Genomic DNA, 15990 nt, shown 5'->3' on the forward strand with positions numbered 1-15990 from the left:
ACACCAACTCTTTGTCTTAAGCGGTAGGAACGATTCAGCCTACTTTTGTAGAGTCTTCTCGGCGTCGGTGATGGCGGAGCGTCGGTGTGACGAGATGGTGACGAAGCGGCACAGCTGATGCAGGTCTCTCTGGGACCGGTAGATAGGACTTGTTGCTTGGTCTGCAACTCCAACACCCAGCTTTGCTTGAGAGCGTTGTAGGTGTTCAGTCAAAGGCAGATGACACTTGGCAATGTCTTTGTGTTTGAAGAAAGAAACTGGATCGTCACGTCTTCTTGATGTCGTTGCTATGGCAACAGCTTCTTGATTTCTTGATCCGTCGAAGAGATTGGGTCTTTCTCTGATATCCCAGCTGACTACGCTGGCTAACTTATAAATGATGTTGGTTAGTACTTCGGTTCGTAGAGTATAAAAATGAATAAAGCTAGAAAAATATTTAAGTCACTATAAAAATCGTACGTCGGGAAAAACATCCGACGAGAAACAAACAGAGCTTGAAAAGGACCGTATTGTCAATATTCAAGTTGTTCTTAAAGTTACTAAGTACTAAGTACGTAAAGAAGAAAACTAAAATAAAAGTAAACGTGAATGGAAAGTGGAAAGTGCAAAAGTCCGGAGAAAGAGCGGAGGAAAGAGCGAAAGTATAAAAGTCCTAAAGTGAGGAGAAATGGGTGCGTCTCTCTGGTTTTATGAGTTAATTATTCAGGGCGTGTTTTGGATCGGGTTTCCAGAATCTTCGCGCGGAAAGAGAAGGGCACGCCTCCTTCTTTGTCTCGAGGTGTCTTATTGCCTGATCTTCTTAACCTATTTTATATTACTAAATTGAATCATTCCATCACCCATCATGACTCGTTAGCAATGTTTTCCGTATGCGACAACACTCAACATTACAACATGACAAGATGACGTATCAGAATGACCACATCAAAGTAACTCAAAAGCATCAATAAATTAATAAACTCAAGTTCTCTTTACATTGACATTTTGCTAATAATAAAAGGTCGGGGTTTCTAAAATAACAACTTCAACAGTTATGATTTAAACTAATAGCTACTATTAGTATAAGAACATACCTAAGTTTCAACATTCTTTAACTTCAACAATTGATTAAAAGAGAGATAATACTTTTAAAGATAGCCACTTGATGGCAATGTTGATCCATCCTTACTGTGACAAATTATGTGAATTTGGGCTAGCTTTATCGTACAAGGATCAAAATCGTCTCATTGTGATCGTAAGCACTTCCTGAACAATAATATATAACTTACCAGGTTATTACATTTTCGATAGTCATATTATAAAACTTAGGTGCTTTTCAGAGGAAAATGCAGATCAGAGTCTGGTTCTGGGGAAAGAAAGTTATTTACGACCGGCTTATCAGTGTTTCGCTCTCTTGGTCATTCCAAGAGAGGGGGGCAAAACCTGTTAAAATGGTGTGTTTGCATTCGTCTCTGAAAAAGAAAATTAGTACATCAAAAGTTTAAAACATAATTGAACATCACATTAAGGCTTCTAGACTTTGTCCTTCGAATCCAAAAGGAGTCAATTCATTCTTTGTAGTTCCTGATATCATGTTGATGTTCTTTCGATTCAGGACTAATTAGTCCAGAAACAAGAGTGGGACATTCCACAAGAAGTGTAAATCTGTCTCTTTTGTTCAGATGACGTCCAGAGCATCAGGGAGGTCCGATAGCGTGGGCCTGTCCCGCGTTCGGACATGGCACATTTATGGCTAAGGTGTAAAAGGTTGATCTGTTAGAAGAGTTCTTCTGCAAAACAACTTCGTAAATTTAAATTCCAGAGAGGGGAAGAATTGAGAGGACCACAGGTTCCTACAAAATGGTACTCAGTAGTTTGTATGGCCCCCATGTGCTTGTATGCATGACTGACAATGTCGGGGCATGCTCCTAATGAGACAACAAATGGTGTCCCAGGGCATCACTGAGGTCCTCTACAGTCCGTGGTGCAACCTGGTGGCGTCGGGTGGACCCAAACATAATGTTACAGAGGTGTTCCTTTAGATTAAGGTCAGGCCAGCCTAGGGGCCAGTCAATGGTATAGAGTCCTTCATTCTCCAGGAACTGCTTGCATTCTTTCACCACATGAGGCAGGGCATTGTTGTGCACCAGGAGGAACCCAGGACCCACTGCACTGGGTCTGACATTGGGTCCAAGGATTTCATTGTGATACCTATTGACAGTCAGGGGGCCATTGTCTAGCCCAGGGGTGTCAAACTCATTTTAGTTCAGGGGCCACATTCAGCCCAATTTGATCTGGGCCAGACCTGTAACATAATAGTATAATAACCTATAAATAATGACAACTCCAAATGTTTCCCTTTGTTTTAGAGCAAAGAAGAACAAGTACATTATGAAAACATTTATAATTAATGAGGTATCCTTTTACAAAACATTTTATGAACAACCTGGAATTTCTTTAAAAAAATAAGGTGCAGTATTATTGCTTGCCGTTTAGTTCAGGATGTTGTGTTCTGTTCTCCACTCTGACTAAAACAGTGGATAAATTAGGAATAGCAGTTCATTTTGTAGCAGTCTGTTCTCTTATTTTACAGGAGGGAGGGTAAACCGCCTCAAAACTATTCTGAGTAATCACTCTTTGCATGGGAGGTGAACAGATGACAGGTCTACTAAATTAGGGATGTGTGTATAGCAGCAGTTAGAATGTCTGTCTCTTTCCAGGTAGCAGAGAGACCTGGTTATCTTCATATCCAGCTATGCTGCCTCCCATATATTAACTAAACCACTGTGGCCCCATAGGTCCCTACTGGTTACCAGGAAATACATGATCACTAAGGTACTAATAGAAGCACACTGAACACTGATTTGTGACCAGGTGTTGTATTTAATATCAAACCGTTGGAGCATGTTGGAGCCCATTTGGATCCAGTTCTCAGTGTCTTAAAGGGGTCCTAGAATCAAAACCACATTTACGTTGTTCCTGTTGAATTTAGGCTCCGAGTGGTGTCTAAGGACCACACCAAAAACTTCACCGCCTTCTCCAGCCTGCTTTCGTATGCAAATTCAAAACTAGAAACGGCCGTGTTGAAATGGGCAAATCTGAACAGAGCTCCGATATTACGTAATAGGCGCCCAGCCCTTTTGGATACACCCTCTCTCATTTGCATGTTCCAGCCCACTGTAAGGGCGGAGGCGTTAGCTAGCTAGTCCCAGCGACAGCTAACCGCAGTTTCTGTCAAGAGGGATACGGTATGTCGGACTATGCGTGTAATGTTCCAGGATGTTTGGGGCAGGTCAAGACTCTACACAGACTTCCCCAAGAACTCAACTGTCAGCGGGAATAGTTGATGTTCATTTACAACCGCGTTCCACAGAGCTTCAACCCGAGGTTGGTAGTTTGTTCTGCCCACTTCACCCCGGAGTGTTTCTCCAACCTCGGACAGTATCAAGTCGGCTGTGTCGCCGGGATAGCTCAGTGGGTAGAGCTGGCGACCCATGTGCCGACGATGACTCCCTGTTGCAGCAGCCTAGGGTTCGAGTCCGAGCTGTGGCTTTTTGCTGCGTGTTATCCCCTCTCTCTCTGCCCCCTTTCCTGTCTATCTTCAGCTATCTCTATAATAAAGGCAACAAAAAGCCCCCAAAAAATATATTAAAAAAAAAAAAAAAAAAAAAAGTATCAAGCCGGCTTTGGCTCTAGCTTCAGCCCGGTGGATTAGGCCAATCAGCTTTCAGGATATGTGGGCCAATCAGCCTTTGGGTAAACTGGCCAATCAGCACGCAGCTCATTTCATTATTCATGAACTTGCTGAGTGGGCGGGAAAAACAAACTGTTTCATTGCAGGGCTTATTTATGACCTTGTATTAGGCGCTCTAGCAGTGCTCCTGGGGCGTTTTCAGCCCCACAAATTTACATATGCCATTATTTAGGCTCAAAGATCAATTCCTAATGGTCAAAAAATGTGTTCTAGGACCCCTTTAACATTACTCACAGTTCCTGGGATGCAGAGTGCTGTTCGATCTAGTTTGGTAAACCCTCCTTCAGCAGTGTCCCGTCACTGTGGTGTAGAAACACGTCCTCAGGCTCCGTCCACGTTCAGAAGCATCCAGTAGGTTCTCAGCAGCTTGGTGCAGGAAGTGTTTCCCAAGAACAAGTCTCTCATACTGTTAGCATGAGGAGCTAACTAGCATCAGTCCGCAGGTGTGGTCACGGTTTAACATCAATTAAGTAGGATTCCAGACAGAAAAGGCTCCACTGAGCGTCCAGTCTCTCCAGCAAACAAATACACTGAGTGGTTCAGGCAGGCACGTAACTAAATCACACTAACTTAAATAAATATAACCTACTGAACTAAGTTTTAGTGGTGACTTTCTTTCTCGCTCCGTCCCTTTCCTCTTGGTCCCACCCACCTGGTTACCAGTTAGGTTAACTTGAACATCACTGATTGGCTAATCAAACAGATTGACACCTGTCCATACCATTAATGATGCGTTCGGGAACCGTGCTGAACACAGGACATTCCATTTACACTGAAAAAATAAAAACCTTGGATCAACGTAAAAAAATTGAGGTAATCAATCACACGAAATATCTGACATTAACTCAAAGCAAATAATTTTATTTAGTTTAACCTGAAAAGTTTAACTCCATACAACCACTATTTAAAGGTTGGAGCAATCTAATTATTTTTAGATTGGAGCAAACTAATTATTTTAGGTTGGTGCTTTAGGTTGGAGCAAACTGTTTTAGGTTGGAACCAACTTATTATTTTAGGTTGGAGCAAACAAATTATTTTAGGTTGGAGCATAACTATTTTAGGTTGTCTCAAATAAAAAAGTAACGGTTGTCATTATTTGAAATGTATAGTAAATCAAATTTTAAAAAATTACTTTTAATACATTTTGATCAGTGACTACTCAGAACACTTTTCTTAAGAACACATTCATATTTATTGTTCCATAAATTGACAACACTGAACATGTGTTTCAAATGTATGAAGATAAACAGTCTGCTTCAGCTGAACACCAGAAACGAGACTATTGATGTCATCAGACGACAAATCATGGAGCTGCAATAGTAGCACAACTCCTAAGACATCATGTAGTACCCATGGCAAATTTACCAGGACATACATTTTCTTATTCAGGTGTAAGCTTTACTATCAACTAAACACAAAAGCTGTTGCAACTGAGGGCAACTCGTTCAGGACCTCTGTTCCTTCGATGACAATCTTAATGTCTTTGTGTGGATAGAGAGGATCCTCTTTCTCAGTGATAAAGATCGCCATGGTTTGCTGCAGCTCTTCAACCTCATTTTCCTGCATTAAAAAGAAAGAAGAAGAAAAAAAAGACATGTTATTGTTTCAGAAATCTCCAGATTTCATGTTAGATCATAATATCCTTATGACATTGTAAATAGAACTTACCACAAGCAATGATCACTGGCAGGAGCTTCCAAATGCACATGGTTGCACAGCAGAAACACGACTGATTGGTGGCTGCTTCCTTTAAGTTGAAAGAGAATACATTATTTAGTTTTTAAGTTATCCATCAAGTGTGTTAGCTACTATCATGATGCACAAATTACCCAACTTTTAACATAAACAGATATACTTTATTTTATGATTTTAGGGAAGCTGGCTAACATTTTGGTACTTTTCTACTACATGTAAATTCTGTTAACAGTGTAGCAAATGAACATTACCAGCAAGAACTAGCTGGGCCTGATATTATGGCTGATAAACACTGAACACAAGATAATTAGGAGGATGAATAAAAGATCACAGATGCCCTTATGCTATTGACAGCAGAAATAACCATCAGTCAAGTTTGCAGCTTGAACCTGGGGATTAACTAACGTTACCACATGTCAAGTGTCAAAAACGCAACAACAACAACAAGCTTTGGAGCATTAACCCCCTTCCTGACAAGCTAGCATGTCATGGTTGGTACTATCTTCAATAGCTTTAACACAGAGCACTTTAATAATAATAATAATAATAATAATGAATTTTATTTAGAAAAGCGCCTTTCAAGGTACCCAAGGACACTGTACAAATTGGGTATAGGCAAGGAAGGCAAGGCAAGGCAAGGCATTTTTATTTATATAGCGCATTTCATACCAAGAGGCAACTCAATGTGCTTTACATAAAAACAGAACAAATTAGAACACACAGTTAAAAGCAAGAACAAAGAAAAAGAAAAAAGAAAAAAAGAAAAGTGTATTATATATATACATATATTAAAACGATTAAGAGGACTTACAGTGTAAATCCAAGATTACGATTTAAAATGATTTAAAAGGGCTCAGCCATATGCACATGAAAAAAGAAATGTTTTTAACCTGGATTTGAAAGTGCTTACAGTTGGGGCCGATTTCAGCTCTGCTGGTAGTTTGTTCCATTTGTGTGCAGCGTAACAGCTAAATGCTGCTTCACCGTGTTTGGTTTTAACTCTGTGCTCCACTATCTGACCTGAGTCAGTCGATCTCAGAGCTCGACTGGGTTTATACATTGCTAACATGTCATTCATGTATTCTGGACCTAAACCATTCAGTGATTTGTAAACCAGTAGCAGAACTTTAAAATCTATTCTGTAGCTGACTGGGAGCCAATGTAAAGACTTAAGAACTGGGGTGATATGCTCTGATTTCTTTGTTCTGGTTAAAACTCGAGCTGCAGCGTTCTGGATAAGCTCCAGCTGTTTGATACTTTTTTGGGGGAGTCCAGTCAGAAGATCGTTACAGTAGTCAAGTCTATTGGAAATGAAAGCATGAATCAGCTTCTCCTGATCTGTTTGCGACATGAAGCCCTTAATTCTGGATATGTTCTTAAGTTGATAAAAGGCCGTTTTGGTGATTGATTTGATATGACTGTTAAAGGTCAGATCTGAGTCTATCAGCACGCCAAGGTTTCGGACCTGGTCTTTAGTTTCTAGAGACAGTGACTCAAGGTGTTTACTGACAGTAACCCTCCTCTCTTTATTGCCAAAAACAATGACCTCAGTTTTTTCTTGATTTAACTGCAGGAAGTTTTGGTTCATCCAATTTTTGACTTTCTCTAAACAGTGACACAATGACTCTATTTGACTGCAGTCATCTGGAGACAATGCAAGATATATCTGTGTGTCATCTGCATAACTATGATAGTTGACATTTGAATTCTGGAGAATTTGACCCAAAGGCAACATATATAGGCTGAACAGAAGGGTTCCAAGAACTGACCCCTGAGGAACTCCATATGTCATAGCCACTGGATCGGATTGATAGCTTCCAATGGTCACAAAATAACTCCGCTCCTCCAAGTAGGACCTGAACCAATCTAGTACTGTTCCGCTGAGTCCTGCCCAGGTTTCCAACCTGTTCAGCAGTATACTGTGGTCTACAGTGTCGAAAGCAGCACTGAGATCCAACAGGACCAGAACTGACACCTTGCCTGAGTCAGTGTTCAACCTTATATCATTCAACACTCTAATGAGAGCTGTTTCTGTACTGTGGTGAGGTCGAAAGCCTGATTGAAATTGATCAAAGAGTCCACTGGAGTTTAAAAAGTTGCTAAGTTGATTAAAAACCACTTTCTCAATGATCTTGGCTATAAAAGGGAGATTTGAGATAGGTCTGTAGTTGGTTAACATGGAAGCATCCAGCGTTCTCTTTTTTAAGAGTGGTTTGATGGCAGCTACTTTTAGGGCTTTAGGAAACGTGCCTGATTGAAGTGAGCAATTTATTATTTGCTGCAGATCTGTTTGGACAGAGCTTACAATAGTTTTAAAAAAGTCAGATGGCATTGTGTCAAGACAGTATGTCGATGGTTTAAGATGCTGAACTGTGTGCTCTATGTTTTTTTGGTCAATTGTATTAAATTCTGACATCATAGCTGATTTATTCCTAGGTGGTTTTAAGGATGGTGTCATTTTATTATTTCGACGATTTGTGTCGATATTTTGTCTTATGCTGGACATAACATAAGGTGAACATGGATACAAGGATACACGGTACATAGAATGGCAAGACGCAGAGGAACATAAAACATAAAACACCCTCAGAGACACACAATAGTAGGCTACACTGGGCACAAAGTGAAGACCAATTGTAGAGAAAAAAAAAGACAGATAAAAAAACAGGGAAAATAAAATAAGATAAAAGTTGCAGTACAAGTAGAGATCAGGGGGCTGACAGGTAAGCTAAGACAGTAATGTCGGCAAATAAACATTTGCTAGGCTCTTCGAGCCACTGTTAACAATTAAAAACACTAAGCAGAGCAAACGCATTTTAAGTCACGAACATAACATTAGCTGTAACGTTAACTAACTCAAACGTGGTAGCTACCATCAATGCCGCCACAAAATAACATTACATTTACAAATGATTGCTTGAATTTCTTAGTTAGCGAACTGTGATAACATGACCCACCCACGACCGTAGCTTAACGTTAGCATTTATAAGATATCAAGCGGGAGTGCTGAGATTACGGCCAGAGTCAAGGCCAGTCAGGTATACTTGGAACAAAACGTTAACGGTAGACAAAGTTTAATGTTTTTACTAGGGATGTAACAAATTACCGATATGAATCGGAAATCGGTTTTGATTTAAAAGTCAGTGCTTGTGCATCGATACACAAGCCCCTGGACCGATCTAAATGTACCACGAACCGGTCGATGGCCCGATTACAAAGTTATGAATCGGGTTATTACTGTAATTTCCAAACTATAACCCGCACCCAAGCCGCTGGTGTTTTAATGTTTAATTACCGTAAGGGTTTCTTCTACCACGGAGGGGATTGTCGGGACAGAAATAACTTTTTGGAAACGCAAAGCGTCCCATTTATTTACATTTGAGAAACACAATAAATCTTTCAATCAATCGATCGATCAAACTTTCACATCTTTGACATTACAGCATTCGTGCAGTGCACAAATAATACAACGGTGCGCTCCTAGCGCACTTCCTGCAGTCATAGTACCGTAGTAGTGCAGTATAACAAAAAACAAAGCTTACAACGCTTGACGAGGCAATAACGTTAAATGGCTAAATTTAATTTGTTTGTAAAAGTGCTTGCCTGTAACATGGCAGCAAAAGTGCAGTAACCCGGCTGCTCAACAAAATAACCAGCATCTTTTTCGAAAACAGCCAACACAGCAGTAAAGGTGCAGTAACACGGCCGTTTACTGTATCAAAATAACCAGCCTACTATACCAGAAAAGTCAGCCAGATCGATCGCCCTTAACTTAAAAGCAGCTCTCGTACTGCATTTGGACTCACTTGGTTTGTTTTGCTCTCGTTACCTGGCGTGAACTGTCTGTCTCGCTCCTTCGCTTCCATGATAGTGCGCCCCTGGTGACCGTAGCTGTAAAAATCCATAATTCGTTGTATAAGCCGCAGGGTCCAAAGCAAGTGACAAAAGTAGCGGTTTATAGTCCGGAATTTACGGTATATCAGCAATACAGCTGGAAGCCCCGCTTGCTTATTCTCTTTCTCTCTCTCTTTCCCGCAAAAATCTCGCAAGACTCTATTAAACTTATCACTATGAAGGTAAACAATATCACATTTTTAGGATTGATTAAGGATCATTCATAATGTAAAATGTCTACTTTAAACAAGGAACTATATCGGATTACTCTCTAGGCAATTGAATCAGGTCAACTGGACTTGGTTTTTGTCTGTGTCTGCGGGCTAGTCAGACTTGCCTGCTAGTCTCTCGAACTGATGAAGCCACTTGGATAAGGAGCGAAACGTCTTCACAGACAAAAACCAAGTCCAGTTGACCTGATTCAATTGCCTAGAGATGCCTTTGACCTGGACAAATGAGAATTTGCACAGACTCATCGGATTACATCATATTGCACTGAATCGTACCGAATCGGATCGGATCGGATCGGATCAAATCCTACCGAATCGAATCGAATCGGTTGTTTTTAAAATGTATCGTTCCTGAATCGTTTCATACCCCATGTATCTAGATACGTATCGAATCGTCTTATATTGGAGAGATACACACCCCTAGTTTTTACCTTACCTGTATCAATGTTGCTCGTTGTGTTCTTCTGGGTCGCAGCCTGGATCGAGGTCTGTTGGAGTGAACCGTCGCGACCGCCGCCCACTGATTGTTCAGTGACGGACGTTTTTTTTTTTTTTAATTCCTTTATTTGGATGTAAACTAGTCTGGCTTTCACCAGCCTGATCTGACGGCGGATTCTTTCCGCCCTGCAGATCAGTCTGGAAACCCACATAGTAGGCGTGTTCGACTTCATGCAGATCTGTGCAGATCTGACTTGACGTGATGCATGCTGGGTGTTCATGCTCATAGACCTCGAATATGATTGGTTAAAATGAACTTGTTCAACCCAGCATGCATCACGTCAAGTCAGATCTAGACGTTCTCTGGATCTGCACAGATCTGCATGAAGTCGAACACGCCTATTCATTTCTCCTGCAGCCGATCCACTTTTTCTGGAGCCAATCACAAACGGGCTTATCCGCCTGGCACGCTGACGTCAGAGAAGCGACGGTAAAGTCGGCAAGCAGCTTGTTGTTTACATGAAACATGGCAGCCACCAGAGCACAGCTATCCGTCGACGCCGCTGTCGCTGCTGTTTTAAAAGATTTCAAAGGCAAGTTTTCTTTGAAAACAGAACAGAAACTTGCACTGGAAGAATTCATACAAAAGAAAGACGTGTTTGCCGAGTTTTGCGTCGCTCTGCAAAGTACGTCACCCGGATCGATGGTCTGATTGGTGAATGACTATCCTATGGCTAAGCCGCGCCCCCAAACGCGATGAACCAATCACAGTGCGCATAGCTAACCCAATACACTCGGACATTCTCTGCTTCCACGTCCATTGAAATGCATTGCAGTTAGTCAGTTTTCGTTCGTTTTTAAATGTTTTTATATGTTTTTTCGTGACATTATAAGTTTAAAATGGTCAAACGGTGTACATGGGGTACCTGCAACTCCGATACTAGGTATCCCGAGAGGCTGGGCGACGACGGTGTCTATTTTTTACCCTTTCCAAAGCCATATCTCAACCGAGAGAAGTGTCTGCTCTGGATTAATTAGTTATGTGGAAGACCACACCACCAGCTAAACGTGAATAAAATCAACAAAGACGTCTACATCTGTTCAAAGGACTTATTAGTTAACAACGTAGTCTAACGTAACGTTAGTCTAACGTTACTCTAACGTAACGTTAGGCTAATGTTAGCTAACGTTACGTTAGACTAACGTTAGGCTAATGTTAGCTAACGTTACGTTAGACTAACGTTAGGCTAACGTCAGCTAACGTTACGTTAGACTGTCGTTAGAAACATTAGACTAGCCTAATGTTAGCTTTTAGCTGCGTTGTACATCATTTCACTTCGTTTCCTCTGAGTTAATTTGCCTGTTATGTAGTTTTTGTACTTTGGCAAACCTACCTGAAGTAGAAGCTTCATACCGACCTTCTCAATGATAACATCATTAATATAACCTTCCAACGCATAGTGTAGACCCTTTTGGTCACTTCGAGATGAAATGTAATCCTTTTGACTCCAAAAATCATCGATAGCCTCCTGACAAATGTCTCTTTCTGTGAAAGTTGCCATAGCGCCTGTCACCGAATGTTGATTGTTTGTCCGAGTGAGTGGAGGGGGCGTGGTTTAGCCATAGGTCAATTGCGTACAGAGTCATTTGAACTATGCCCGTGGTTCACGCCTCTTGTGCAGTAGAAATTACATGGCAGACTCCCCAGACTAAGTTCACAAATTGAAAGTTCAAAAATTGAACTTAGGGCCCGTCCACACGTACGAAAACGATCTTTTCCCTCTCCGTTTTCGATCATCGTTTCAAGAAATATCCGCGTCCACACGGATCCGTTTCAGCTCGACCGAAAACGCTACTTCCTATTCCAGGCCTATAGGTGGCGCTGTTTCGGTTTCAGAAATTCACCAAAAATGGAGAGGAAGAGGCGGAGCATGCGCACAAAGCTTGAGCGCTGTTTACAAATCGCCTTTTTTGCTCAGCGTGGTGGCACAGGAGCATGATATTTTGCCCTAGTAACCCTAATAGGCTCAATATCGTCTCCAGCATGAAAACTAGCATGTAGTCCGCCATTGTTGTTGATGTTGTTACGAGACGTCTCGGGATGTGGAAGGCTGCTCGGGAGTGTGGCGATGACGTCATCGTTTTCCGTATTCGCTGTCCACATGAAATGCAAGAGCTGCGTTTTCGGATTTCTCCACCCTGGGACCCGTTTTCAGAAAAGTGCGTTTTAGGGCTATGCGTTTACAGGATACGTGTGGACGAAAGGCCAAAACGATGAAAAACTTATGCGTTTCGGCGTTTTTGCGTTTCCGTGTGGACAGGCCCTTAGTCTGGCGAAAGCCAGACTAGATGTAAACAGGTCAGAGAGCGGGATCTCAAACTCAACAATGCGCATGTGCAAATCATGCTTAATCTAATAAAAATGCTTTGATCCAATGAATAAATTCAGTTCAGTGTCCCGCTGGCAATTTATATTGTATCCATATAAAAAAAATAGTTTCAACCATAAATAAATTAGAATGTTTAGTTTAAATAAAAAAACTAATAATTTTAGGCTATTAGAGCACGAAAATATACATTAAACGAACAACAGCAATGTTAGACTTTTTTCGGTGTACGTAATGCAGCCGTGGGCCAGATTTGATCCTCTGGTGTGCCGGTTTTGGCCCGCGGGTCGTATGTTTGACACCCCTGGTCTAGCTTGTGCGTCCCTCCATGGATATTCCTCCCCATAACATCACTGACCCACCACCAAACCGGTCAGGCTGAACTAGGGCTGGGCAATATGGCTGAAAAATGTATCACGATATTAGTGTTTCATATCAGTTGATATTGATAATTATTGATTCGTTTTTTTAATTTATTCTACCCAGACTTCTCAACTGTGCTGAGCGGGAGCATGTCCATCGCTAAAAGATACGCCGTTATTCTTTATATCACTTTGATGTTTTGTTGTATGCCACTGCTGCCATGTACCTCTTGATCGCTGGACTTTCTCGTTGCCTGTCATTTTGACTGAGAGGGTCATAAGAATCCCGTCATAATCTATTTGTACACGTCACTTTAATTTTTTTAAATTGATAACAATGACATATTCAATAGCATTTAATTTTCATTAATTTTTAATTAATATTCTGTAGCGGTGGAAAAAAAGATTCGACTCATAACCGGCCATCAAAGACGACTCAAGAATCATGAATCTAGAGTCTATTTAATTGGATCAGTTGAGTCCTACCACGTTTGATTGATATATAATCTATCAACTGCACCATTCAAACATCTTACATCTCACTCCTATTTTTCTCTATTTTTCTCCCTATTATCTCATTCTATCGAACGTCTTTTCTATTGATATCGATCACGTCTACCGCGATATATATCGTTATCGTTTAATCGCCCAGCCATAGGCTGAACAATGTTACAGGCACCATAACATTCTCCACGGCTTCTCCTTCTTGTCCTTATCACTTCTGTCACATGTGCTCAGGGTGAATCTGCTCTTATCTGTGAAAAGCACAGGGCGCTAGTGGCTGACCTGCTAATTATGGTGTTCTATGGCAAATGCCAGTGGACTTCCATGGTGCCAGGCAGTGGGCACAGGGCCCACTAGAGGATGTCGAGCCCTCAGGCCACCCTCATGATTGTTTCTAATTGTTAGGTCAGAGACATCCACACCAGTGGCTTGCTGGAGGTCATTTTGTAGGGCTCTGCCACAGCTCATCCTGTCTAGCCGTCCTACAGTAACTGCCTGTCTCCTGGAATCTCCTCCATGCTCTTAAAACTGTGCTGGGAGACACAGCAAATCTTCTGGCAATGGCACGTATTAATGTGTCATCCTGGAGGAGTTGGAGTGCTTGTGCAACCTCTGTAGGGTCCAGATATCGCCTCATGCTACCAGTAGTGACACTGACCCTAGCCAAATGCAAAACTAGTAACAAGAAAAGATGAGGACGGAAAAATGTCAGTGGCCTCCACCTGTAAAAGCATTTCTGTGTGGGGGTCCTCTCACAGTTGTCCCTCTAGTACACCTGTTGTTAAATGCATAAACACAAAAGCAGATGAAAGTGATTAACAACCATCTCTGCTACCTAACTGACCAGATCAATATCACAGAAGTTTAATTGACGTGACGCTATATTCTAACAAAACAAGTGTTCCTTTCAGTTTTTGAGCAGTGTATTTTAAATGTGTAAATAGATTCAATTATACAAAATATAGTTCTCTGATAAAAATTTATTTGATGAAAAATATACCACACGTCACATGTTTTAATCCTTGTGATTTCAGTTTTCAGCCTCAGTCATCAGACCCTTCAGAAGAAACCAGGTTCTTTTGGAATGTGTTCTGTGCAGCAGCAGAGAGAGAACATCAGACAAGAAAGAAGATAGTGGAGCTGTTATCATCAGTGTGCACATATAAAGGATTTCCTCTTGTGGAGATATGGTGTGATTTCCTCCTGGACCTGTACTCTTACAAGACTGAATCAGGTCTGAGTCTCCTTCCATCATTACAGTCAGTTTTCCAGTCAGCTCCTACAGTCTGGCCCATAAACCTCTCAGAGAGAAAGACCTCCATCCTCCTGGAAGTGCTGAAACTCCAATCAGAGAAGAAACAAGTGGAGCTGACAGGCTGCTCACATGAAGAGAGTGAAGTGAGGAGTTTCCTGCAGTGTCTGCCTTATATCTCACAGCTCAGGTAAATCACTCCCTCTTTATTAGTTCTGCTTTGACTGTTGTATTTTTTTTATATCTGATTAATAATAGGGATGTGTCCATTGGTATCGGGGTCAATGCCAGTATTTTTAAAATTATCAGATCGGTACCGGCCGTCAGCCTTTTGTAGTTATTTATTTTATTTTTCCCAAAACCCACGATCCTCTAGTGTCAGAATGTCTTCTTCCTCTTCTGTTTTAAGGGCAGTTGGCTAGTATCAAATCTGCAAAGAACCAAAATTGTGTGACTAAACATGTCTACTGTATGAAAGAACTTTACTTGGTAAAATGGAATTAGTCAGACAGCAGTTGGTAAATAGTTCATTGTGGATGTTTGGTAAGGTGGTAGTAGGAGATCATCATTCAATACTACCAATTTCTTTTGCCACACAGTCAAAAATCACAAAACAGAATAAGTCAAGCAGACTCAGTCTACTTCCAGAGAGGGTTAGGGAGTTTATGGCAGCGTTGGATGACCAGAACATTTCTGGAGTAGAGAACACAAGGTACCAGCTACCCTCTCCACACTACATTAACTTTGACAGAAAGATTTATTGGACTGAATCCAGTCGACTCTAGGAGAAGACAAGGAAGACAAGGACAGACTTTAGGAAGCTACAGGAGACCAACTCTAGGAGAAGACAAGGAAGACAAGGACAGACTTTAGGAAGACACAGGAGACCAACTCTAGGAGAAGACAAGGAAGACAAGGAAAGACTTTAGGAATCTATAGGGGACATTTAGTTTAAAATTGGATCGGGAATTGGATCCGCCGATGCTGAATATTGAGAGATTGACCTTGGATCGGAGTGCAAAAAACTTGATCAGGACATTCATGATTAAGAACACACATCACGTATTTTTTATCCTTATTATTTCAGTTTTGAGCCAGAGCCTTCGGATGCTTCAGAAGAAACCAGGTTCTTTGGGAATCTGTTCTGTGCAGCAGCAGAGAGAGAACATCAGACAGGAGAGAAGATAGTGGACCTGTTATCATCAGTGTGCAGATATCAAACATTTCTTCTTAAACAGATATGGTGTGATTTCCTCCTGGACCTGTACTCTTACAAGACTAAAACAGGTCTGAGTCTCCTTCCATCATTACAGTCAGTTTTCCAGTCAGCTCCTGCAGTCTGGTCCATAAACCTCTCAGAGAGAAAGACCTCCATCCTCCTGGAAGTGCTGAAACTCCAATCAGAGAAGAAACAAGTGAAGCTGAGAGGCTGCTCACATGAAGAGAGTGAAGTGAGGAGTTTCCTGCAGTGTCTGCCTTATATCTCACAGCTCAG

Source organism: Chelon labrosus (assembly GCF_963514085.1).
Source record: "Chelon labrosus genome assembly, chromosome: 24".
NCBI lineage: Eukaryota > Metazoa > Chordata > Actinopteri > Mugiliformes > Mugilidae > Chelon > Chelon labrosus.